The sequence below is a fragment of the Mytilus edulis genome, unplaced genomic scaffold (genome assembly GCF_963676685.1).
Source record: "Mytilus edulis unplaced genomic scaffold, xbMytEdul2.2 SCAFFOLD_628, whole genome shotgun sequence".
Lineage (NCBI taxonomy): Eukaryota > Metazoa > Mollusca > Bivalvia > Mytilida > Mytilidae > Mytilus > Mytilus edulis.
Genome location: NW_027268855.1, coordinates 1 through 27690, shown reverse-complemented (window position 1 = coordinate 27690; position 27690 = coordinate 1). Strand labels below are relative to the sequence as shown.

The 27690-nt window shown below is 33.8% G+C and overlaps 16 non-coding genes across 16 annotated transcripts; 4 read left to right on the top strand and 12 right to left on the bottom strand.

Moving 5' to 3' along the window:
• Positions 1-13222: 13222 nt before the first annotated feature.
• On the bottom strand, positions 13223-13294 carry Trnap-cgg (transfer RNA proline (anticodon CGG)). The gene has a single exon. It is a non-coding gene; the product is annotated as a tRNA-Pro (tRNA).
• Positions 13295-13669: 375 nt separating this feature from the next.
• On the top strand, positions 13670-13746 carry Trnav-aac (transfer RNA valine (anticodon AAC)). The gene has a single exon. It is a non-coding gene; the product is annotated as a tRNA-Val (tRNA).
• A 287-nt stretch (positions 13747-14033) lies between these two features.
• On the bottom strand, positions 14034-14105 carry Trnag-ucc (transfer RNA glycine (anticodon UCC)). The gene has a single exon. It is a non-coding gene; the product is annotated as a tRNA-Gly (tRNA).
• Positions 14106-14353: 248 nt separating this feature from the next.
• On the bottom strand, positions 14354-14425 carry Trnag-ucc (transfer RNA glycine (anticodon UCC)). The gene has a single exon. It is a non-coding gene; the product is annotated as a tRNA-Gly (tRNA).
• Positions 14426-15989: 1564 nt separating this feature from the next.
• Positions 15990-16061, bottom strand: Trnap-cgg (transfer RNA proline (anticodon CGG)). Its single transcript has one exon. It is a non-coding gene; the product is annotated as a tRNA-Pro (tRNA).
• A 375-nt stretch (positions 16062-16436) lies between these two features.
• Positions 16437-16509, top strand: Trnav-aac (transfer RNA valine (anticodon AAC)). Its single transcript has one exon. It is a non-coding gene; the product is annotated as a tRNA-Val (tRNA).
• Positions 16510-16837: 328 nt separating this feature from the next.
• Trnag-ucc (transfer RNA glycine (anticodon UCC)) lies at positions 16838-16909 on the bottom strand. The gene has a single exon. It is a non-coding gene; the product is annotated as a tRNA-Gly (tRNA).
• A 248-nt stretch (positions 16910-17157) lies between these two features.
• Positions 17158-17229, bottom strand: Trnag-ucc (transfer RNA glycine (anticodon UCC)). The gene has a single exon. It is a non-coding gene; the product is annotated as a tRNA-Gly (tRNA).
• Positions 17230-18781: 1552 nt separating this feature from the next.
• On the bottom strand, positions 18782-18853 carry Trnap-cgg (transfer RNA proline (anticodon CGG)). Its single transcript has one exon. It is a non-coding gene; the product is annotated as a tRNA-Pro (tRNA).
• Positions 18854-19228: 375 nt separating this feature from the next.
• On the top strand, positions 19229-19301 carry Trnav-aac (transfer RNA valine (anticodon AAC)). The gene has a single exon. It is a non-coding gene; the product is annotated as a tRNA-Val (tRNA).
• Positions 19302-19629: 328 nt separating this feature from the next.
• Trnag-ucc (transfer RNA glycine (anticodon UCC)) lies at positions 19630-19701 on the bottom strand. Its single transcript has one exon. It is a non-coding gene; the product is annotated as a tRNA-Gly (tRNA).
• Positions 19702-19949: 248 nt separating this feature from the next.
• Trnag-ucc (transfer RNA glycine (anticodon UCC)) lies at positions 19950-20021 on the bottom strand. The gene has a single exon. It is a non-coding gene; the product is annotated as a tRNA-Gly (tRNA).
• Positions 20022-21576: 1555 nt separating this feature from the next.
• Trnap-cgg (transfer RNA proline (anticodon CGG)) lies at positions 21577-21648 on the bottom strand. Its single transcript has one exon. It is a non-coding gene; the product is annotated as a tRNA-Pro (tRNA).
• A 3568-nt stretch (positions 21649-25216) lies between these two features.
• Trnap-cgg (transfer RNA proline (anticodon CGG)) lies at positions 25217-25287 on the bottom strand. Its single transcript has one exon. It is a non-coding gene; the product is annotated as a tRNA-Pro (tRNA).
• Positions 25288-25662: 375 nt separating this feature from the next.
• Trnav-aac (transfer RNA valine (anticodon AAC)) lies at positions 25663-25735 on the top strand. Its single transcript has one exon. It is a non-coding gene; the product is annotated as a tRNA-Val (tRNA).
• A 330-nt stretch (positions 25736-26065) lies between these two features.
• Positions 26066-26137, bottom strand: Trnag-ucc (transfer RNA glycine (anticodon UCC)). The gene has a single exon. It is a non-coding gene; the product is annotated as a tRNA-Gly (tRNA).
• Between the last annotated feature and the right edge of the window lie 1553 nt (positions 26138-27690).

Genomic DNA, 27690 nt, shown 5'->3' with positions numbered 1-27690 from the left:
TTGTACAATATCTTTATTTTGTGACATTGATGTGTAAAATATAAGGAATTAGTTGAAATACAGACTTTTTAACCCCTTATTCCTGCTTTTGTTGTGCAGGATAAGGGGGGTGTTTCGGTGCCCCTGACTTTGACATTAGGGTTTAACCTATAACCAATCAGTTGTAAAGGGTGCGTTCTGATAAACACCTATAGTGATAATGCAGAATAATAAATTAAAACAGAGTTCAGAAAGGACAAAAGATGTATCAGGAGGACAAAAAAAGTCGCTACGATATGTTCATAGACTCGATAGACATTATAAGAAAGAATGTACTCTTCATGTACATGACATACCAAACACATCTTTTAATGCTGAAACTGTGATAGAGACAGTGGAAAAGATATGTGGAGAGAACACAGTTTTAGCTGTTGTTCCAGTTGATAACAATAATGGTTATGAAATAACAACAGATTCGGAAGAGAGTGCTTGGCAACTGACAAATGGACTTAAGATTGATAATGAAAATTTTGAATGTACATTGCAATTTAATCAAATTGTAGTTGTGTCATTTATTTACTTACCTGCTTATATTGAAGATCAAGATATCATTGACGCTCTAGAAATTAGAAATTGTGAGATAAAATCGAGTGTTTTCAGGCATGTTCATCCTAAAACACAAGTAGCCGATGGTACGAGGTATGTGCATGTAAAATTTCCACCTACGCTTGTATCTTTACCATGGAGTATGAAATTCAAAACTGTTAGCGGAGATAGATACTTTAGAGTGATGCATGATAAACAAAAGTCACTTTGTAATAAGTGTGGATCGCCTTATCACAAATACAGAAAATGTCCACAGTTAGTGTGTGATGGGTGTGACGAACAAGGTCACAAAATGAGGGAATGCAAGGCGCCCAAATGTGAAACTTGTCGGAGTCTGCCTTCGAAATGTTGGTGTGGAAAAATTGACAAAATTTGTCCATATTGTAGAAAAGAACCGTGCGTTTGTGCTTGTGAAGGATGTAAGTTAGCCTTCAATCTCTGCAAATGCGGCACTGACAACACGGATAGAGATTTGACGAAAGAAACGACAGACACTAATGAAAATGGGACTGATAAAGAAAGTGATATGAATGTGGGTAAAAAGAAGGAAAATGTTGAGCGGAAAAAAAGAAAATCAGAAAATGTCGATGAAAATGTGAAGCAGGCTAAAATTAAAACTGTGGAAGCAGATAACAACGACCATACTAGTAATGAGGATGATGAAATCGTCGAGGTTAATGGAGATGACAATGATCAGATGATGAGTGAAAACAATAAAGATGGTGATACTGACATTTTAAACTTAGAAGAAAACACTTGTGAAGAGGATGATAACGTGGTGAATGGTGACGTGGTGGATGGTGACGCAGTGAATGATGACAAAGCGAATAGTGACGTGGTGAATGGTGAAGTAGTGAATGGAGGAATTGAGAATGGTGTAGTTGTGACTGATGAAGTGGTTAATGGTAAAGTGGTAAATGGTAAAGTGGTGAATGGTGAAGTGGTGAATGGTGAAGTGGTAAATGGTAAAGTGGTAAATGGTAAAGTGGTAAATGGTAAAGCGGTGAATGGTAAATTGGTGAATGGTGAAGTGGTAAATGGTAAATTGGTAAATGGTAAAGTGGTGAATGGTGATGTTTCGAAGGCTGCGGACTCGGATGAAGACATAGTGGTAGATGAAAGAGATGATGAAAAGAAAGAAAACAGTCAAGATACTTCTGATAATATGACAGTTACAAATGAACAAAATGATAAAATTGTTAAACAAACTATTGTACATGAAAATCAAAACAAGCATGTTTCTACTCAGATTCAAACTGAAGTTATTATACATGAACATAATGTTGCTGATTCCTCTTCTGGTGGTGATGTCACAAGAACTGGAATCGGAGATTTAGATAATATCTCGCCTGTTGGTGCCTCAGGTACTGATGGACAAGATCACGAGATAGAAGTTTTAATGGATGTGTCTGAGGGGGGCGATGGGCTTTCTCAGACACAATCCCAAAAGTCATCAGTAAAGAGAAGGAATAAAACTAAGCATACTCCTAATGTGAATAGTGCTAAAATGAGAGTAAGATCGACGCCCTATGAAAAAAATGTTAATAATGGATCATCATAAAACATGTATTTTTTTACTTACAATGATGGTTCTACTTGTAAGTCACAACTGTAATGGTATTAGAAATATAGACAAATTTAAAAAGTATGTGTCTATTATGTCTGAAAAAAATGTTGATTTTATGTTATTTCAAGAAACGTTTTGGGATGACCAACTTGTACAAAATGTTAAACATTTATATAATGGTGATATTTATCACAGTGATGGGACAAATAATAGGCAAGGTGTTGCCATATTAGTGAAGTCAAACTTGTGTGCAAATGTTAAACAAATATATAAAGATAACAATGGTAGATTTTTACATTTACAGTTTGAATATGATGATAGTATTTATAATATAATGAATGTCTATGCGCCTAATATTGTAAATGAAAAGGCGGATTTTTTTGATTTTTTAAATGATTATATGAAATTATTTGAAAGTACCATTATTGCTGGTGACTGGAATACATCATTGTCTGGCAAAGACAGGTGTAGTAGAACTGTGCACAAAAATGATGTATCGGTCAAAAAGTTAAATGATATTATGCTTAATCATAATGTATACGATATATGGAGATTTAGAAATCCAGATAAACTTGTATTTTCAAGAAAAATGGTTTACAATGGTGAACTCAAACAATCAAGAATAGATTATTTTTTATTGAACAGGAATTTGACATTCTTTGTACAGAGTGTATATCATTTTGATACTACAATTAGTGATCACTGTTTTGTTGAAATGAAAATGAATTTTGAAAAAATTGAAAGAGGTCCAGGTTTATGGATTTTAAACAATACATTTTTGAAAAATGAAGAATATATTTCAAAAATTAGAAATATCATTGAGGAAGAAAAACAAAGCACACTTTTTAATTCAGAGTTTCTCATTTGGTGGGATAATTTGAAATATAAAATCAAGAAATTTAGTCAAGTATTTGGAAAAAGAATTCAAAAAGAAAAGAATGCAGAATATTTTTTACTGCAAAATAAGTTGAAAAGAATATCAGAGAGAATTGCTCTAGGAGAAGTTATAGATGTGGCTCAGTATGAAAATTTGAAATTAGATTTGTCAGTGTATGAAGAACAAAAATGTAAAGGAGCAATCCTGCGTTCTAAGGCTTTTTGGGCTACTGAGAGTGATAAATGCACTAAATATTTTTTACAAATGGAAAAGCAAAAGCAAGAGTCACATTGCATTAAGGAACTATTGAATGAAAACAATGAGAGTGTTACTAATACTGAAGGTATCTTAGATACACAGTATGATTTTTATAATAAATTGTATTCTTCTGTTAAAACAGATGATGAGGTTATGAAAGAATTTTTAAAAAATGTAAATACTAAAATAAATCAGGAGGATGTAGATCTATGTGATAATGATATAACAGTAAAAGAAATTGAATTTGCATTACAGAAAATGGCTAGAAATAAAAGTCCTGGCTCTGATGGTCTTACAGTTGAATTCTATTGCACTTTTTTTAGTTCACTGAAAGACATTCTATTGAAATTGTTTGAAGAAATTGAAAAATATTCAAAGCTTTCTCGGTCTATGAGATGTGGAATTATTAGTTTAATATTTAAGAAAAAAGGAGATAAAAGATTTTTGAAAAATTATAGACCTATTTCACTCCTTCAGGTAGATTATAAAATATTAGCCAAAGTGATGGCTAATAGATTTAAACAAGTTTTATGTAAAATTGTATCAAAATGTCAGTCTTGTTGTATACCTGGTAGAGATATTGCTGATACTATTGCTAATATAAGAGATGTACTTGACCTTATAGAAAGTGAAGAATTGGAGGGTTATTTACTTAAAATGGATCAGGAGAAAGCATTCGATAAAGTTGGGCATACTTATTTAAGGGAGGTTCTTAAAAAGTATGGATTTGGTGATAGATTTGTAAATTGGGTAGGGATTTTTTATACAGACATTCAAAGTTCTGTTAAAAGTAATGGGTTTCTTACAAAATATTTTAAAATTAAAAATGGGATTAGACAGGGATGTCCCATTAGTGCTCTTTTGTACGTGCTTTCTGCCGAACCTTTGCAGTGTGCAATTAGAAATAATTTAAACATTGAAGGTATTAATATACCTAATTGTGATGAAAAAGCTGTTATTTTTCAACATGCTGATGACACTACTCTCACATTATGTAATAAAGAGTCTATCAATGAAACATTGAATATTTTTGAAATTTATGGAAAAGCATCAGGTTCAAAGATAAATATGTCAAAATCGGAGATTATGTGTATTGGTAAAGCAAAAATTAATGTATCAGAAATACAGCAAATAGGGTTGAAATATTCTGTAGATTGTATACAGATATTAGGTGTGTATGTAGGCAAAAATAAATTATTTTGTGATGATCTTAATTGGAAAGATAAAATTAGTAAAATTAAAATGTTAGTTAATTTATGGAAGCAGAGACGATTGACATTATCTGGTAGAGCTACTGTGATATCCTCACTATTGATGTCTAGGTTATGGTACACAATAGCAGTGTGTTCCATTCCTGATTGGGCTTTACAGTCAATCAAGAAGATATGTTTAGATTTTTTATGGAATAATGGATCGCATTTGATCAAATATAGAACGATAATAGGAGCCAAAACTGATGGAGGGTTAAAATACCCTGATATTTATTTAAAACTATTAGCATTTAGATTAAAATTTTTGACAAGATTTTTAGATAAGGATTTTCATGCTATATGGAAATACACTATGACATATTTTTTGAACAAGATACACAATACAAATCTAGGTGTACATTGTTTATTTTTATTGCTACAAAAGAAAGACTGTACAAACATACCTGTGTTTTATAGGGAAATCATTGATGCATGGCAATATTTTAAACCTTATGTTGATATTGATATACGATCGGTTGATATTTTTAATCAACCAATTTTTTTGAATGAATCCATCAAGGTGAATGGTAAATGCATACTTTGGAAACAGTTTTTATTAGCTGGAATTACCAAATTGAAACATGTAGCATATGAAGTGGTTCCAGGTTTTTTACCTTTTAATGCTATTTATGAAATGATTGAAAATGTTGATGACAATGTAGATTGTAATAAACTAAGACAGCAATATAATAGTTTGCTAGAATGTATTCCAAATGAATGGAAAAAGGTGATATTAAATGAAACAAAACCAGTTAACTGTGATGAGGTTCCATTGTTTATTGTAAATTATAATAACAAAACAAAAGATTTTGTATGTTGTAAAACAAAAGATTTTTATGGTATATTAGTAGATAAATGTTATATTGAACCTGATGCTCATCAATATTGGTTAGAAAGTTTTAATGTCCAATATGTTCCTTTTAAGTTCGTATGGACAAGTGTTCATTGTTATTGGAAATCGCCAGACTGTGTGCAATTAGATTTTAAAATTGTTCACAATAGAATATTTACAAATTTAAAACTAAAAAGAATAAAACTTTCTGACTCAGACATTTGTGATAGTTGTAAATCTGAAGTAGAAGATTTGTTTCACTTATTTTTGAAATGTCATGATCTAGATGTTTTTCATAGCTATATGTTTAGTTTTTTATGTGAGCTTCTAGAGAAATGTAAAATTGATGTCTTGGTAAATCAAGGATATAGACAGATGTTTTTGCTTGGTATGACAAGTACTTATACTGATGTAAATACATATTTTGTTAATTTTGTTCTTTCTGTTGCAAGACTTTGTGTTTTCAAAAGGAGACAAATGATCAAAAATGATGTCAAGAAAATAGATCTTACGAGATTTTTCAGGTATACACTGAAACATTATATTTCTTATTTTCATGTATATTGTAAGATGGTTAACAAGATGAACACTTTTGAAAGGAACTTTCTAAAGAATAATTGTAAAATCATTGAAATAGATGGTGTTTTGATATTTAACTTTTAATGACGTTAGAAATACTGTGATACTCTATTGAATATTTTATTCTTTTATTATCAATGTGAATTGTGATTTTATATGTTTTATTGAATAAAGATAAAAAAAAATCACATCCGCTTAACACGCGGAAGGTCCTGAGTTCAATCCTCAGCGGAAACATCTATTTTTGCTGTCTTTAAGAATGGCCAATTTGAAATTGCATCAACGTTCAAAAAGTTTGCTGTCGGTTTTACTTTGTTTCAAGATTACTATAGTTAGTGTCAAAAGTTGTTCAGCACTACTGGTCCAAACGGTTCAGTTGTATCAACTTTGATTGGTAAAGAGTTGAAATTAATGTTGGTATACCGAGTAGTCCGAAATTTGAAATCACTGGGGTGCTTCTATTAAAAAGTTGTGGAAGCACTGAGACAACAGGAATCGGAATGGTCAGAGTATTTTTTTTTTTCACATGACGTAGACAATAAATTTCATACAATATAAAAAATTCGTGCGTCGGCCGGGAGTCGAACCCGGATCGACTGCTTGGAAGGCAACCATTTTTTTTCTCTTGATAAAATTTTATTCAGATAATACATATAAAAAGAATAATCAGGCTATACTCCTGAAAATTCACATTATCACAATATAAGCTTGTAAGATTACAACTTCAATCATATGTAATATAATCACAATTAATAACACATGATAATTATCACACTAGAAATCAATTTGAATTTGATTGTCTCTAATAATTAATACTGGATTATTTTCACTATAATACTTTTCAAATAATTGTAGCGCATTGTTGCGTTTATAATGTTCATAAGCATAGTTCACATTTTTAACAAGAGTAGACTTAAAGTATTGTTCTATGTCTATAATCTTATTTTCTAACATTGCAATATTTCGTCTTTTTACAATACAAAATCTTCTTATTGCTAATACACTATTTACAAAATAGTAATTAATATATTTATTTTGTTTTGTCAAACCAAACATACACATGAACTCAAAACTAAGGTCATTTATATAACTGCCTGAACTCTTATACAAAATATTGTGTAAAAAATTCTTTACAAAATCATTGAAGCGAGTTAACATCGTACACTCTAAAATCAGGTGATTTAAATTCTCAGGTAGAGTTGAGCAAATAGGACAAAGTGAGTCCTTTGTAATACGGCATTTAAATAGCCTTTCTTTTGTAAATATAATACGGTGAAAAACTTTAAATGCCACCTCGCGACAATCGCTTTGTAAAAAAGAAAAATTCATGATTTTCTGGATCTTTCTTAGGTCAAAATCTGCGTACATCAAACGCCATCGTGATACAGATTTAGGTTCTCTAGAAAGCTTTGATACAAGCATTCGATAATAAAAATTCGTCGTGGATGGAAGTGAACAAATTTGGACGCCATCTTTAATCATGGGTTTTAACACAGGAGTTTTACTAACATGCACATTTGCTTCAACTAGCACTTTATACTCATCAGGTATTGTTTCTAACACATTTCTAACTGCATGTAACATTTTATTTTCCGAAACTTCCGGAAATTTTTCTAATACAATCTCTTGAATATAACTTTCTTTCAAGAAACCTGGTTTACATTCATATGCAATGTCTTTTATTTTACATACACCTGCTTCAATAAATGTCTTAAGATATAACATTTTATTACCATTTGTAATATTTGGATTTAGAAAAAGCGGAATATCAAAAACATTTTCTGAATTAACTTCAATATCTACATTTTCACAAATACTTTGCCATGACAAAATCAGACTTTGATAAAATTCTGGTAATGCATCTATTTTTCTATTTCGGAGATCACAGAATAAAATTTCAATTCCAAGATTCATATTTTCAAACTTAGAAAAGAAATAAAGACAAGTTTGTTTCCATATAGCACAGTAGTTTTCATCCAACAGTCTACTCAAATATTTTAATCTAAAAGCATACATTTTCTGCATAATATCAGGAAAATTCAATCCTCCGTCAACTACTTTATTGATAATAACCTCATATGCTACAAGAGGAGGTTTATTATTCCATAAAAATTCTAAACATTTCTTTTTTATAAGTATGCAATACTTTTCAGGTATATTTACAACCATTAATGTATACCACAGTTTACTCATAAGTAAGGCACTAATAACACTTACTCTTCCATGAAGAGTTAAATGCCTCATTTTCCAAAAATTCAGGAGTTTTGTAATTGATTGTACTTTACCTTCCCAATTCAATTTTTCACATAATGTTTTATTTTATCCCACCCATATTCCTAATAACTGTAAGACTTCATCACATTCTTTTATTTTCCAAATTTTTAAATCATTTGAACAAATTTTCCCTTTTCCAAGTGCTAAAACTTCTGATTTTTCTTTATTCAATTTTGCACCCGATGCTTTTTCGTACAATTCTAGTACCCGAAATGTTTCACTAACTGAATTTTTGTCCACTAAGGTCAAAGTTGTATCGTCAGCATGTACAAAAACCTTTTCTTCAACATTTGTATTTGGTATTACAACACCTCTTATCTCACAATTTTTCTTAATAGCAATACTCAATGGTTCTGCTAACAAAACATATAACAGAGCCGAAATGGGACACCCCTGTTTGACAGAGTTTTTCAATCTAAAGTATGGAGTCAAAAATCCATTACATTTAACTGAACTAAAAATGTTGGTGTAAAATATTTTTATCCATTTTTTGAATTTATTACCAAATCCAAATTTATCCAAAACTGCAAAAAGATACTCGTGTCCAGCTCTGTCAAATGCTTTTTCTTGATCTAATTTTAATAAATAACATTCTATATCATCCATTTCTACTAAATCCATAAAATCCCTAACACTAACAACTGTATCAGATATATCTTTTCCTAGAATACAACAGCTTTGATTTGGTGAAATAACTTTTGGTAGTACATACTTAAATCTATTTGCCATTACTCTGGCAAGTATTTTGTAGTCAACATTCAACAAGCTAATTGGCCTAAAGTTTTTCAAATCTGATTGATCACCTTTGTTTTTAAAAATTATATTTATATTCCCATATCTCATAGATCTAGATAATTCTTCATTTTCCTCAATACTTTGATAAATATAGAGTAATACATGCTTTAATTCATTGAAAAAATACAAATAAAATTCTGCAGTTATACCATCTGGTCCAGGTGTTTTCCCTTTTTTCATACCTTTTAAGGATTTTTCAATTTCCTCAATACTAATTTCATCATCACACATTTCTACATCTTCATCATCAATTTTTACATTAACATTATTCAATAATTCATCAACTGAATGCATATCAATACTAACACAAGAAAACAAATGTTTATAATAATCATGTATAACATCAAGTAAATCATTTGTTTCTGTAACAATTTTCCCATCACAATCTTTTATTTCACTTATCACATTCTTATTCTGTCGATACTTTTCTAATTTCAAAAAATATGCAGTATTTCTATCACTTTCTAAAGCCCACTGTGACTTTGATCTTAAAATTGCACCTTGACATTTGTATGTTTCAATATCTTCTAATTGCGTTTGCAATTCTAAAAATTGTTCACTGTTTATCTGAATACCATTTGCAGATTTTACTGATAATTCTTGAATTTTATTCTGCAATTTATAATATTCCCTGTTTAAATCTTTTTGCTTTTCTTTGCCATAAATTTGGCTTAATCTTTTAATTGTAAATTTTAAATTATCCCACCAAATTAAGGGATTTGACACATAAAAATCTGACCCAATTTCATTTGCAAATAATCTCTTCATTTTATCAATAAATAACTCATCTTGTAAAAATGAATTATTAAAAACCCACACACCTGGACCTCTTTCTACATTACAAAAATCTATCTTCATGCTGACGATACTATGATCACTAAAACTAGTATCCTTATAATGAATATTCTTAATACATGATTTTAAATCTAATGACACTAGAAAATAGTCTATTCTGCTTTGGGTTAAAAACCCTTGTACAACCTGTTTTCTAGAAAAAACTTTTGTATTAACATTTCTATTTCTCCAAATATCATATAATTCTTTTTCTTGCATAAAATTACATAAGGCTTTTACAGCCTTATCATTACAATGCATGGTTTTACCACTCTTATCCAAACTTGATAATGTAGTATTAAAATCTCCAGCAACTAATACATACTTTCCTTTACTAATTTTTTGTTTACACTTTAAGAAAAACTCATATCTTTCATTTACATTATTTGGTGCATATATATTATAAATGTCAATTAATTTATCATTAATTGTCCCTTTTATATGAATAAATCTTCCATTATCATTTTCCACTTCTAAAAAAATGTTTTTTAATTTCTTACTAACAAGAATAGCAACACCTTGACGGTTATTACCACTATTACTATAAAAAATATCTCCATCCCAAATAGTTTTATCTCTTTTAATTCTTTCTACAAACAAATCATTCCAAAATGTTTCTTGTAAACATATTATATCATAAAATCTTTCATTACACAATGAAAAAATACAATTCCTCTTATTGCTATCACAAAGTCCGTTACAATTAAGACTTATAACATTAAACATAGCCATTACTATAAAAAATATATTGAATATTATATAATATTTACAATCCATTTTTATTTGTTTCTATTTTTTTTTTGATGTGCCAACATAGCAGCTCTTACATTAACCTTAACTTTCAATGACTTTCGTCTTGCATTTTTTTTAAATATATTTTTGCATTTGTCTTCTACACTAGCCCACTCACTTTCTTCATCAGTCAATGGGTCAGTGTCCATACTTATTTCATCTAATTCACCAAATACACCATCATCTCCTCCCTGGCTGCATTTTTGATCCAGAGAGGGGATGTTACTAATTTTCTCATCATTAACATTTGTTTCACATGAAACATTTTCATTCATAATTTCATTTGTACTTAACAATACATTACATTTACTAATATTGCTATTAACAGTTACAATATGTCCTTCTGAAATCTGCTCACTGTCTTTATTCGTCATCTCGGTCGCGATCTTTGTCTTTACACCATTGTCGGTCGCGATCTTTGTCTGTTCACTATTGTCAGTCGCGATCTTTGTCTTTTCACCATTTTCGGACGCGTTATCAACGGTCTCTGTTACATCATCTGCCATGGCTTCATCAGCGTCTGTATATTCATCATCATCATCTTCATCACCATTACCAATACCATCACCAATTGCTCCATCTCCATTACCATTACCATTTCTGTTAACGTCATCTCCATTCCAATCCTCACCATTAGCTTCTATATCATCACACATGATATCACTTGTGTGTACATCGGCAACAACTTTTACCACCTTTGACTTTTTCACATCATCACTGGTTCCCTGTTCCGAACTTATGACTGAGGGACCAACATCTAACGTATTCCCACTAATCAAGTCATTTTCACTTTCTTTTAATTCTGTATTGTTTTCTTCACTACTGGTGATAATTTCTTGATATTTTCTTTTGTGGTCCGAAACTCTGCCCCAAGGTGTTTTTCTTTTTCCTTCGGGTATATGACCAAATCCTTCTCCGAAATAACGCTTTCTCGTTAAACAATCGCAATCACTGTATGGCCTTCGGCAACTCTTACACTTATTCTCTGAACAGTTTTTACTAATATGTCCTTGTTGACCACATTTAAAACATTTAAATTCTGGACAATCTTTGTATAAATGTTCAGCACTATAACAACCCGAACAAACTTTGACCTGGTCATTATGAATAACCCTATAATATGCTGTTTCCTTCCCGCTAACTGTAAATTTCATAGAATACGGTATTGAGGCAAGTGTAGGTGGTAATTTTACTTTAAAAACCCTAGTACCATCATATACATTCGATCTACTGCTCATTTTTCTTTTCCTAATGTCAGTTACTATTTCAACACCCATTCTATCAAATCTATCAATTATTTCTTCATCTGTTACGTACATGCTCATATTGAAAATTGACACAATTCTAAATACTGATACTAGTTCATTTACACTAATGGATTTACCTTGTATAAATAAACCGTCTCCTGATATTTCTCCTACATTTCTCCTTTCCCGCATTACTACTTCATAATTGTTATCATTCTTTGGAACACACGCTAACACCGATCCTACACCACATTTCTTTTCAATTTCATCTATCACTAATTCTGGGGTAATCACTTTAGTACTGCCAACATTCACACGAACAGTTTGTTCCTTTGAATAATTGTCATCCAAAGGGTACGTTTTGTCACCCATCCCGGGTGACAAAACAAAGTCTTTTTCAACAAAAAAGTTGAAAAAATCAAACGATATTAAGGTATATTATCACATTCTGACACAAAATATACAAATTCACATATACGATGACTTGGAAAAACACAGTTTTTGAATTAGATTGACTCTCTCGATATAAACACCTGTTTACTCTTTCATAGGTCAACCGGAAGTCTAAAAAAAAAATAGGAGAATATCCAGCAACAGATGGATAAAAAAAAAGAGAGAGAGAGAGAGAGAGAGAGAGAGAGAGAGAGAGAGAGAGAGAGAGAGAGTAAAAAAATTAATTTACCACTTTTTAGCATCGAAAATGTATACCACGACATGGTGTTAGTGTCAGTCTTATTACTTCTTTCAAATGATAACCTTTCTAGAACCGTGTGGGCCATTATGCAATGTGTGTAGTCTGTCTGGGAGGAACTTGACACAAATCTGACTTACCGGCGACCGGAATGTGAACATCGATCCGCAGTCAGGAATCCCTGGACGAAGAATGAGACGAAATCACCACGGTTACGACAAAGTGTCATAATTAAGGCAGGATAGATACGGCTGAAGTACGTTGCGCCAATTTTAAATACGAAAGAAGCGAAGCAAAATCCACCGAGGCCCAAAAGATTAACATGATCAAGACCATTTAATAAATATATTCTAGTATCCATGACACCTCTATGGTAGGAAATATACTAGTTGGATGCATATACTGTACATAGTTGGAGACTCCCTTTTGAGTTGTATCACGAGTAATGTCTATAGCCCATTTTGCAGGCTGACATTGATGAGGACGGGAAGACCAGATGGGTAACGATAAATTACGCTTTGAATAGGCTGCTTATATATTTGTGCGGCCGTGATTCTCCAAATTGTGGCCTTACAACATTGGTACCCCAGTTTCGCGATTTGATGTTTAATGAGCGGATCCTTTTGCAATGCCAAAAATTAGGGCTCGTCCGGGAGTCGAACCCGGGACCTCTCGCACCCGAAGCGAGAATCATACCACTAGACCAACGAGCCTGACACTGCTAAGTGAAATTAAATAGATTATAAATAATTTCATATCACATACCACATTGTGCCAAGACAGTGAACAAGTATTCCAATCTCTAGAATATTTTATTTTCATTGACAAATTGTAGCTATCGATTGCAAATTAAGTACGGTTTCTATGTGAAAGGAATAACTAAAAATTAAAGTTTACACTGCGTGTCGGATCAATTTGAGATTTCGAATACAAAATAAAGACGACACATGATAAAATAGCGTTTGTCTGCCGGCAGAAATTTAGTTATCCATCAATTAGGTCAACTGTTGATATGCCTGAGCTGCAATGCTACATGCCTTTGATTTCCGTCATGGTTTTAAGCTTAAATTCACACCTAGATCCCCATGGTTTCCGTGGTATAGTGGTTATCACATCCGCTTAACACGCGGAAGGTCCTGAGTTCAATCCTCAGCGGAAAATTGCATCAACGTTCAAAAAGTTTGCTGTCGGTTTTACTTTGTTTCAAGATTACTATAGTTAGTGTCAAAAGTTGTTCAGCACTACTGGTCCAAACGGTTCAGTTGTATCAACTTTGATTGGTAAAGAGTTGAAATTAATGTTGGTATACCGAGTAGTCCGAAATTTGAAATCACTGGGGTGCTTCTATTAAAAAGTTGTGGAAGCACTGAGACAACAGGAATCGGAATGGTCAGAGTATTTTTTTTTTTCACATGACGTAGACAATAAATTTCATACAATATAAAAAATTCGTGCGTCGGCCGGGAGTCGAACCCGGATCGACTGCTTGGAAGGCAACCATGCTAACCGTTACACCACCGACGCCATAAATACACCTGTTTAAATTCTCTTAGACATATATCGCACCCATCCAATATATAAAGCTTCATATATTTGAAGTTTTATAGCAAATTGTATCTTAACCTATTGGAGTTCAGTTAGACAAAAAGATATGAAAACAAGCTATTGTTTACCTCTCTCGCAAATAAAGAAACACTACATTTCCGAAAGTTCGTCAACTAGTGTAAGGAACATGCTATATTTGATTCCATCAAATCCTAACAAAAATTACGTGCGTCGGCCGGGAGTCGAACCCGGATCGACTGCTTGGAAGGCAACCATGCTAACCGTTACACCACCGACGCCATGTTACTGATGTGAACGAAATTCTTTCTTATAGCACAGAAGTATACAGCCAGTTTATTGAATTACGTGGCAATGCATATATGCAGGCTAGATTAAAAAAAAAAAATAACAACTTTAATGATATCGATATATAACTTACAATGTCTATTTCTTTTAAATTTCCCCATGCTAACAAAATATTTACTTCTACACTGCTACATAGTACATGATAGCTGATGCCAATTATTCCGTAATTGATACGGTATAGAAATTATCCAAAGTTGAAACTTTTTAAAAAGAGGTCCTGAAAGTTTAATTCTTTGTCTCATCATTGTGCAATTAATTTAACAATATCGTACACTAGGTGTAGCGAGGTTATGCTAATTTGTAGTGGAAATACGAATCAATTACTGAGGGGCGTAATTAATCTTCGAACATATGTTACTTTCTCTAAACCACTATTTGAAGAAAATGTTTTCTGTGAGGAAGAATTGGAGATAAAGTCTGCTGAACAGAACAAGATAGACTGAAAAACAAAAGAGAATTTGCTTTCCCGGCGAATGTTTAGGTTATACACTGTATACGAAACAAAGACCGGTGAACATATGTTTACATGATGACGACACGAACAGTATAATTGCCCGAGGCGTAATATAAACTTATAAGAAAATGTATCAAATTCATGATTAAAGAAAAAAAAAAACGCAGTTAATAAGAGGACGATAACGATGACGTATATGACGCAAAAACTATACTTTTGGATAGCGGAATTGAAAGGATGAAATTTAGAAACTCAAAAAGAATAGGAGAATATCCAGCAACAGATGGATAAAAAAAAAAGAGAGAGAGAGAGAGAGAGAGAGAGAGAGAGAGAGAGAGAGAGAGAGAGAGAGAGAGAGAGAGAGAGAGAGAGAGAGTAAAAAAATTAATTTACCACTTTTTAGCATCGAAAATGTATACCACGACATGGTGTTAGTGTCAGTCTTATTACTTCTTTCAAATGATAACCTTTCTAGAACCGTGTGGGCCATTATGCAATGTGTGTAGTCTGTCTGGGAGGAACTTGACACAAATCTGACTTACCGGCGACCGGAATGTGAACATCGATCCGCAGTCAGGAATCCCTGGACGAAGAATGAGACGAAATCACCACGGTTACGACAAAGTGTCATAATTAAGGCAGGATAGATACGGCTGAAGTACGTTGCGCCAATTTTAAATACGAAAGAAGCGAAGCAAAATCCACCGAGGCCCAAAAGATTAACATGATCAAGACCATTTAATAAATATATTCTAGTATCCATGACACCTCTATGGTAGGAAATATACTAGTTGGATGCATATACTGTACATAGTTGGAGACTCCCTTTTGAGTTGTATCACGAGTAATGTCTATAGCCCATTTTGCAGGCTGACATTGATGAGGACGGGAAGACCAGATGGGTAACGATAAATTACGCTTTGAATAGGCTGCTTATATATTTGTGCGGCCGTGATTCTCCAAATTGTGGCCTTACAACATTGGTACCCCAGTTTCGCGATTTGATGTTTAATGAGCGGATCCTTTTGCAATGCCAAAAATTAGGGCTCGTCCGGGAGTCGAACCCGGGACCTCTCGCACCCGAAGCGAGAATCATACCACTAGACCAACGAGCCTGACACTGCTAAGTGAAATTAAATAGATTATAAATAATTTCATATCACATACCACATTGTGCCAAGACAGTGAACAAGTATTCCAATCTCTAGAATATTTTATTTTTATTGACAAATTGTAGCTATCGATTGCAAATTAAGTACGGTTTCTATGTGAAAGGAATAACTAAAAATTAAAGTTTACACTGCGTGTCGGATCAATTTGAGATTTCGAATACAAAATAAAGACGACATATGATAAAATAGCGTTTGTCTGCCGGCAGAAATTTAGTTATCCATCAATTAGGTCAACTGTTGATATGCCTGAGCTGCAATGCTACATGCCTTTGATTTCCGTCATGGTTTTAAGCTTAAATTCACACCTAGATCCCCATGGTTTCCGTGGTGTAGTGGTTATCACATCCGCTTAACACGCGGAAGGTCCTGAGTTCAATCCTCAGCGGAAATATCTATTTTTGCTGTCTTTAAGAATGGCCAATTTGAAATTGCATCAACGTTCAAAAAGTTTGCTGTCGGTTTTACTTTGTTTCAAGATTACTATAGTTAGTGTCAAAAGTTGTTCAGCACTACTGGTCCAAACGGTTCAGTTGTATCAACTTTGATTGGTAAAGAGTTGAAATTAATGTTGGTATACCGAGTAGTCCGAAATTTGAAATCACTGGGGTGCTTCTATTAAAAAGTTGTGGAAGCACTGAGACAACAGGAATCGGAATGGTCAGAGTATTTTTTTTTTCACATGACGTAGACAATAAATTTCATACAATATAAAAAATTCGTGCGTCGGCCGGGAGTCGAACCCGGATCGACTGCTTGGAAGGCAACCATGCTAACCGTTACACCACCGACGCCATAAATACACCTGTTTAAATTCTCTTAGACATATATCGCACCCATCCAATATATAAAGCTTCATATATTTGAAGTTTTATAGCAAATTGTATCTTAACCTATTGGAGTTCAGTTAGACAAAAAGATATGAAAACAAGCTATTGTTTACCTCTCTCGCAAATAAAGAAACACTACATTTCCGAAAGTTCGTCAACTAGTGTAAGGAACATGCTATATTTGATTCCATCAAATCCTAACAAAAATTACGTGCGTCGGCCGGGAGTCGAACCCGGATCGACTGCTTGGAAGGCAACCATGCTAACCGTTACACCACCGACGCCATGTTACTGATGTGAACGAAATTCTTTCTTATAGCACAGAAGTATACAGCCAGTTTATTGAATTACGTGGCAATGCATATATGCAGGCTAGATTAAAAAAAAAAATAACAACTTTAATGATATCGATATATAACTTACAATGTCTATTTCTTTTAAATTTCCCCATGCTAACAAAATATTTACTTCTACACTGCTACATAGTACATGATAGCTGATGCCAATTATTCCGTAATTGATACGGTATAGAAATTATCCAAAGTTGAAACTTTTTAAAAAGAGGTCCTGAAAGTTTAATTCTTTGTCTCATCATTGTGCAATTAATTTAACAATATCGTACACTAGGTGTAGCGAGGTTATGCTAATTTGTAGTGGAAATACGAATCAATTACTGAGGGGCGTAATTAATCTTCGAACATATGTTACTTTCTCTAAACCACTATTTGAAGAAAATGTTTTCTGTGAGGAAGAATTGGAGATAAAGTCTGCTGAACAGAACAAGATAGACTGAAAAACAAAAGAGAATTTGCTTTCCCGGCGAATGTTTAGGTTATACACTGTATACGAAACAAAGACCGGTGAACATATGTTTACATGATGACGACACGAACAGTATAATTGCCCGAGGCGTAATATAAACTTATAAGAAAATGTATCAAATTCATGATTAAAGAAAAAAAAACGCAGTTAATAAGAGGACGATAACGATGACGTATATGACGCAAATACTATACTTTTGGATAGCGGAATTGAAAGGATGAAATTTAGAAACTCAAAAAGAATAGGAGAATATCCAGCAACAGATGGATAAAAAAAAAGAGAGAGAGAGAGAGAGAGAGAGAGAGAGAGAGAGAGAGAGAGAGAGAGAGAGAGAGAGAGAGAGAGAGTAAAAAAATTAATTTACCACTTTTTAGCATCGAAAATGTATACCACGACATGGTGTTAGTGTCAGTCTTATTACTTCTTTCAAATGATAACCTTTCTAGAACCGTGTGGGCCATTATGCAATGTGTGTAGTCTGTCTGGGAGGAACTTGACACAAATCTGACTTACCGGCGACCGGAATGTGAACATCGATCCGCAGTCAGGAATCCCTGGACGAAGAATGAGACGAAATCACCACGGTTACGACAAAGTGTCATAATTAAGGCAGGATAGATACGGCTGAAGTACGTTGCGCCAATTTTAAATACGAAAGAAGCGAAGCAAAATCCACCGAGGCCCAAAAGATTAACATGATCAAGACCATTTAATAAATATATTCTAGTATCCATGACACCTCTATGGTAGGAAATATACTAGTTGGATGCATATACTGTACATAGTTGGAGACTCCCTTTTGAGTTGTATCACGAGTAATGTCTATAGCCCATTTTGCAGGCTGTCATTGATGAGGACGGGAAGACCAGATGGGTAACGATAAATTACGCTTTGAATAGGCTGCTTATATATTTGTGCGGCCGTGATTCTCCAAATTGTGGCCTTACAACATTGGTACCCCAGTTTCGCGATTTGATGTTTAATGAGCGGATCCTTTTGCAATGCCAAAAATTAGGGCTCGTCCGGGAGTCGAACCCGGGACCTCTCGCACCCGAAGCGAGAATCATACCACTAGACCAACGAGCCTGACACTGCTAAGTGAAATTAAATAGATTATAAATAATTTCATATCACATACCACATTGTGCCAAGACAGTGAACAAGTATTCCAATCTCTAGAATATTTTATTTTCATTGACAAATTGTAGCTATCGATTGCAAATTAAGTACGGTTTCTATGTGAAAGGAATAACTAAAAATTAAAGTTTACACTGCGTGTCGGATCAATTTGAGATTTCGAATACAAAATAAAGACGACATATGATAAAATAGCGTTTGTCTGCCGGCAGAAATTTAGTTATCCATCAATTAGGTCAACTGTTGATATGCCTGAGCTGCAATGCTACATGCCTTTGATTTCCGTCATGGTTTTAAGCTTAAATTCACACCTAGATCCCCATGGTTTCCGTGGTGTAGTGGTTATCACATCCGCTTAACACGCGGAAGGTCCTGAGTTCAATCCTCAGCGGAAACATCTATTTTTGCTGTCTTTAAGAATGGCCAATTTGAAATTGCATCAACGTTCAAAAAGTTTGCTGTCGGTTTTACTTTGTTTCAAGATTACTATAGTTAGTGTCAAAAGTTGTTCAGCACTACTGGTCCAAACGGTTCAGTTGTATCAACTTTGATTGGTAAAGAGTTGAAATTAATGTTGGTATACCGAGTAGTCCGAAATTTGAAATCACTGGGGTGCTTCTATTAAAAAGTTGTGGAAGCACTGAGACAACAGGAATCGGAATGGTCAGAGTATTTTTTTTTTCACATGACGTAGACAATAAATTTCATACAATATAAAAAATTCGTGCGTCGGCCGGGAGTCGAACCCGGATCGACTGCTTGGAAGGCAACCATGCTAACCGTTACACCACCGACGCCATAAATACACCTGTTTAAATTCTCTTAGACATATATCGCACCCATCCAATATATAAAGCTTCATATATTTGAAGTTTTATAGCAAATTGTATCTTAACCTATTGGAGTTCAGTTAGACAAAAAGATATGAAAACAAGCTATTGTTTACCTCTCTCGCAAATAAAGAAACACTACATTTCCGAAAGTTCGTCAACTAGTGTAAGGAACATGCTATATTTGATTCCATCAAATCCTAACAAAAATTACGTGCGTCGGCCGGGAGTCGAACCCGGATCGACTGCTTGGAAGGCAACCATGCTAACCGTTACACCACCGACGCCATGTTACTTATGTGAACGAAATTCTTTCTTATAGCACAGAAGTATACAGCCAGTTTATTGAATTACGTGGCAATGCATATATGCAGGCTAGATTAAAAAAAAAAAAATAACAACTTTAATGATATCGATATATAACTTACAATGTCTATTTCTTTTAAATTTCCCCATGCTAACAAAATATTTACTTCTACACTGCTACATAGTACATGATAGCTGATGCCAATTATTCCGTAATTGATACGGTATAGAAATTATCCAAAGTTGAAACTTTTTAAAAAGAGGTCCTGAAAGTTTAATTCTTTGTCTCATCATTGTGCAATTAATTTAACAATATCGTACACTAGGTGTAGCGAGGTTATGCTAATTTGTAGTGGAAATACGAATCAATTACTGAGGGGCGTAATTAATCTTCGAACATATGTTACTTTCTCTAAACCACTATTTGAAGAAAATGTTTTCTGTGAGGAAGAATTGGAGATAAAGTCTGCTGAACAGAACAAGATAGACTGAAAAACAAAAGAGAATTTGCTTTCCCGGCGAATGTTTAGGTTATACACTGTATACGAAACAAAGACCGGTGAACATATGTTTACATGATGACGACACGAACAGTATAATTGCCCGAGGCGTAATATAAACTTATAAGAAAATGTATCAAATTCATGATTAAAGAAAAAAAAAACGCAGTTAATAAGAGGACGATAACGATGACGTATATGACGCAAATACTATACTTTTGGATAGCGGAATTGAAAGGATGAAATTTAGAAACTCAAAAAGAATAGGAGAATATCCAGCAACAGATGGATAAAAAAAAAAGAGAGAGAGAGAGAGAGAGAGAGAGAGAGAGAGAGAGAGAGAGAGAGAGAGAGAGAGAGAGAGAGAGTAAAAAAAATTAATTTACCACTTTTTAGCATCGAAAATGTATACCACGACATGGTGTTAGTGTCAGTCTTATTACTTCTTTCAAATGATAACCTTTCTAGAACCGTGTGGGCCATTATGCAATGTGTGTAGTCTGTCTGGGAGGAACTTGACACAAATCTGACTTACCGGCGACCGGAATGTGAACATCGATCCGCAGTCAGGAATCCCTGGACGAAGAATGAGACGAAATCACCACGGTTACGACAAAGTGTCATAATTAAGGCAGGATAGATACGGCTGAAGTACGTTGCGCCAATTTTAAATACGAAAGAAGCGAAGCAAAATCCACCGAGGCCCAAAAGATTAACATGATCAAGACCATTTAATAAATATATTCTAGTATCCATGACACCTCTATGGTAGGAAATATACTAGTTGGATGCATATACTGTACATAGTTGGAGACTCCCTTTTGAGTTGTATCACGAGTAATGTCTATAGCCCATTTTGCAGGCTGACATTGATGAGGACGGGAAGACCAGATGGGTAACGATAAATTACGCTTTGAATAGGCTGCTTATATATTTGTGCGGCCGTGATTCTCCAAATTGTGGCCTTACAACATTGGTACCCCAGTTTCGCGATTTGATGTTTAATGAGCGGATCCTTTTGCAATGCCAAAAATTAGGGCTCGTCCGGGAGTCGAACCCGGGACCTCTCGCACCCGAAGCGAGAATCATACCACTAGACCAACGAGCCTGACACTGCTAAGTGAAATTAAATAGATTATAAATAATTTCATATCACATACCACATTGTGCCAAGACAGTGAACAAGTATTCCAATCTCTAGAATATTTTATTTTCATTGACAAATTGTAGCTATCGATTGCAAATTAAGCTATTGTTTACCTCTCTCGCAAATAAAGAAACACTACATTTCCGAAAGTTCGTCAACTAGTGTAAGGAACATGCTATATTTGATTCCATCAAATCCTAACAAAAATTACGTGCGTCGGCCGGGAGTCGAACCCGGATCGACTGCTTGGAAGGCAACCATGCTTTTTTTTTTTTATCTTTATTATAATCTCACTTCTATATATTACATATCACAGATTACAATTACACATATATCAAACATTTATGTAAATTATTGTCATTTTTCCCTGAAAAGAAAAAACAACAACAACAAATCGCTCATTTACTCTAGGTCAACAACTCGCTCATTTACTCAAGTCAACAAATCGCTCATTTACTCTAAGTCATCAAATTGTCATATACTAAACTGATTATATCAATGTCACTTTTTTAATCAATCTATCCTATGATAAACTAATTGTATAAATATACTTTCTTTTTTTTATATTTTCATTTTTATATATAAAACAATAAAATAGCCTTTGAACTATTACAAGAAAAAATACACAAAATGTTAGCATACGCAAATGTTATATTTTACTAATATTTTTTAGTCCTAACAAAAATAGGTTGGTTTCCAAACCTAAGTTTTGATACATAATAAACAATATAATTAAAGAGTTAATTCACGCATGAAACGGATCTTGTTTTCCCAAATAATGTTCATTCCACAAAACACCACGGACAAAGTTTGTGAACTTCCGCGTATCTTTCTAATTTCGGAACATGAAAAACATAACTACTAATTTCTTCATCGTCCGTTTTTCTCAAATCTTTATATCTATTAATATAATACATTGTGTCTTCATAACCTGATTTGTTCGTATCAAGATTCACATGAATTATTTTCTTCTTTGTTGTATTACAAATAACTATTGTATCTCTCTTTTTAATTTTTCCTAATACGAGATCACCTTCTGGTCGTCTATTAAACACTATTTTCTGATAGTGGCTGTCATTACACGGACTGTTCCCGGTTATTATCGATTTGGATGCGACTGTTTTTATTTCGTCATCTATTTCTACATGTTCACATTCCTTTATATTTGTGTGTACACTTTGTTTTTGAACTTCCACACTCGTTCCACATATTGAACTACGACACACTCTTTTTTCTGGTGGCGATTCATGATTGTTTTTATTGATTGACTTATTAATAGACACTCGTATCGGTTGAGTAATTTTCGTAACTGGTCTAATGTTTACTTTTTCGGGGGCTACCAGCGGGATATCTACCTTGTCGATTTGTTGATTTTCATCACTTGATTCGCTCATATCTTCCTCTGAACTATCAGTATCTATATCACTAGTATCTATATCATCGTCGTTATGTAAATTTTCTTTCTTATCTGGCCACGTTTTTAACCGTTTAGTGTCCCTGGCTTTACTTGATTTCGACTTATGTTTTACACCTTTGTTTGTATTCACATATTCACCTCTGGTCCAAATCAACGAAATTCTCATTTTATCACCTAAGTAATTCGAATTCCAAGTAAAATGTTCATATTCGTCTACAATACTGTTAATAAGCGCAACTAATGGTTTTGGTAATTTCTCCATTATAATATCCCTTCTTCGTACCTCAATATTTACACATGAAGAAGTAAAGTTCACTCAAACATCAAATTAAGGCATTATTTTTGCAAAAATGTCAGTAATAAAACTTACATAACTGTTAGGAAAGCATTTTTAACTATTCCGGCTGGTAATATCCAAATCCAATAGAAAAATATAACTTCAAAACAGGACAAGCAAAATATACGTCTATGTCAGTGTAAGGTGTCAGGATCGACTGCTTGGAAGGCAACCATGCTAACCGTTACACCACCGACGCCATGTTACTGATGTGAACGAAATTCTTTCTTATAGCACAGAAGTATACAGCCAGTTTATTGAATTACGTGGCAATGCATATATGCAGGCTAGATTAAAAAAAAAAAACAACAACTTTAATGATATCGATATATAACTTACAATGTCTATTTCTTTTAAATTTCCCCATGCTAACAAAATATTTACTTCTACACTGCTACATAGTACATGATAGCTGATGCCAATTATTCCGTAATTGATACGGTATAGAAATTATCCAAAGTTGAAACTTTTTAAAAAGAGGTCCTGAAAGTTTAATTCTTTGTCTCATCATTGTGCAATTAATTTAACAATATCGTACACTAGGTGTAGCGAGGTTATGCTAATTTGTAGTGGAAATACGAATCAATTACTGAGGGGCGTAATTAATCTTCGAACATATGTTACTTTCTCTAAACCACTATTTGAAGAAAATGTTTTCTGTGAGGAAGAATTGGAGATAAAGTCTGCTGAACAGAACAAGATAGACTGAAAAACAAAAGAGAATTTGCTTTCCCGGCGAATGTTTAGGTTATACACTGTATACGAAACAAAGACCGGTGAACATATGTTTACATGATGACGACACGAACAGTATAATTGCCCGAGGCGTAATATAAACTTATAAGAAAATGTATCAAATTCATGATTAAAGAAAAAAAAACGCAGTTAATAAGAGGACGATAACGATGACGTATATGACGCAAATACTATACTTTTGGATTGCGGAATTGAAAGGATGAAATTTAGAAACTCAAAAAGAATAGGAGAATATCCAGCAACAGATGGATAAAAAAAAAAAAAAGAGAGAGAGAGAGAGAGAGAGAGAGAGAGAGAGAGAGAGAGAGAGAGAGAGAGAGAGAGAGAGAGAGAGAGAGAGAGAGAGAGAGAGTAAAAAAATTAATTTACCACTTTTTAGCATCGAAAATGTATACCACGACATGGTGTTAGTGTCAGTCTTATTACTTCTTTCAAATGATAACCTTTCTAGAACCGTGTGGGCCATTATGCAATGTGTGTAGTCTGTCTGGGAGGAACTTGACACAAATCTGACTTACCGGCGACCGGAATGTGAACATCGATCCGCAGTCAGGAATCCCTGGACGAAGAATGAGACGAAATCACCACGGTTACGACAAAGTGTCATAATTAAGGCAGGATAGATACGGCTGAAGTACGTTGCGCCAATTTTAAATACGAAAGAAGCGAAGCAAAATCCACCGAGGCCCAAAAGATTAACATGATCAAGACCATTTAATAAATATATTCTAGTATCCATGACACCTCTATGGTAGGAAATATACTAGTTGGATGCATATACTGTACATAGTTGGAGACTCCCTTTTGAGTTGTATCACGAGTAATGTCTATAGCCCATTTTGCAGGCTGACATTGATGAGGACGGGAAGACCAGATGGGTAACGATAAATTACGCTTTGAATAGGCTGCTTATATATTTGTGCGGCCGTGATTCTCCAAATTGTGGCCTTACAACATTGGTACCCCAGTTTCGCGATTTGATGTTTAATGAGCGGATCCTTTTGCAATGCCAAAAATTAGGGCTCGTCCGGGAGTCGAACCGGGACCTCTCGCACCCGAAGCGAGAATCATACCACTAGACCAACGAGCCTGACACTGCTAAGTGAAATTAAATAGATTATAAATAATTTCATATCACATACCACATTGTGCCAAGACAGTGAACAAGTATTCCAATCTCTAGAATATTTTATTTTCATTGACAAATTGTAGCTATCGATTGCAAATTAAGTACGGTTTCTATGTGAAAGGAATAACTAAAAATTAAAGTTTACACTGCGTGTCGGATCAATTTGAGATTTCGAATACAAAATAAAGACGACATATGATAAAATAGCGTTTGTCTGCCGGCAGAAATTTAGTTATCCATCAATTAGGTCAACTGTTGATATGCCTGAGCTGCAATGCTACATGCCTTTGATTTCCGTCATGGTTTTAAGCTTAAATTCACACCTAGATCCCCATGGTTTCCGTGGTGAAGTGGTTATCACATCCGCTTAACACGCGGAAGGTCCTGAGTTCAATCCTCAGCGGAAACATCTATTTTTGCTGTCTTTAAGAATGGCCAATTTGAAATTGCATCAACGTTCAAAAAGTTTGCTGTCGGTTTTACTTTGTTTCAAGATTACTATAGTTAGTGTCAAAAGTTGTTCAGCACTACTGGTCCAAACGGTTCAGTTGTATCAACTTTGATTGGTAAAGAGTTGAAATTAATGTTGGTATACCGAGTAGTCCGAAATTTGAAATCACTGGGGTGCTTCTATTAAAAAGTTGTGGAAGCACTGAGACAACAGGAATCGGAATGGTCAGAGTATTTTTTTTTTTTCACATGACGTAGACAATAAATTTCATACAATATAAAAAATTCGTGCGTCGGCCGGGAGTCGAACCCGGATCGACTGCTTGGAAGGCAACCATGCTAACCGTTACACCACCGACGCCATAAATACACCTGTTTAAATTCTCTTAGACATATATCGCACCCATCCAATATATAAAGCTTCATATATTTGAAGTTTTATAGCAAATTGTATCTTAACCTATTGGAGTTCAGTTAGACAAAAAGATATGAAAACAAGCTATTGTTTACCTCTCTCGCAAATAAAGAAACACTACATTTCCGAAAGTTCGTCAACTAGTGTAAGGAACATGCTATATTTGATTCCATCAAATCCTAACAAAAATTACGTGCGTCGGCCGGGAGTCGAACCCGGATCGACTGCTTGGAAGGCAACCATGCTTTTTTTTTTTTATCTTTATTATATTCACAATTCATATATACATATCACAGTTTGCATTACACATAAATGAAAACAATGTAGATTATTATTGTCCTTTCTCTGAAATGGAAAATATTCTAATTTTACATGTACAATCTATATATTTCCTTATTTTATTTCACCCTTAAATGACTCTCTGAAAATTAACTTGCTTATACTTTAATCTTCTATTCCTTTTTTTTTTTTTTTTTTTTTTTTTTTACTTTTTACTAGTTTTAAATAAAATAATAAAAACAACAGTTCAACTATTACAAGGAGAGAAAAAAAATGCGAAATGTTTAAATACTCAAATGATCTATTTTAATTAATATTGGTTGTTTAATCAAAAAACGGTTGGTTTCCAGACCAGAATTATGATACATCACAAAAATTATTTTAGAATTATTTCAAGTATTCAACATGTATTTTCCCCCTCCCTAAAACAGTTTATTCATCAAAACACCACAAACAAAGTTTATGTATCTCTGTGTATCTTTCAATCCTTGGAATACCACGAACATGACACTTTAATTCATCATCGTCCGATTTTCTAATGTCTCTAAATCTGTAGACGTAAGACATTGCGGTTTCGTATTCCGTTTTATCAGTCTCTAAATTTACATGACGCGCTTCACCACGTTTCCCTATAGTACATATAACTACCGTGTCTCTCTTTTTTAATTTCCCTATAATACAACTTCCTTCTGATCGTTGGCTGTACACAACTTTCTGAAAATGACTATCTGTACACGGACTCTTCCCTGTAATTATTAATTTCGTAGCGATAGTTTTTATTTTGTCTATTTGTCTATTTTCTTTATCCTTAACATCCGTGTGTAAATTCCGTTGAGTTCGCGACCCTTGACACACTATACTTTCCGTTATTTCATTGTCCTTTAAATTGATTGTTTTGTCCAGCGATACACAAACCGGCTGAACAACTTTCACTACAGGTGTAATGTTTACCTTTTCTGCTGGGGCTACTGATGGGAGATCTATCGTTTCATCGTGTAGCATATCATCACCCGATTCCATTTCCACTTCTGAATTATCAATATTAATGTTAACTGTCTTATTAACGTCGTCTTCTGTATTGTTTATTCTTTCTCTCAATGTTTTCATTCTTTTATTGTCTCTGTCTCTATTAGATCTGGACTTATGCTTTATTCCTCTATTGACATGTATTGCATCACCCTTGTCCAAACCAATGAAATTCTCATTTTGTCACCAAGGTA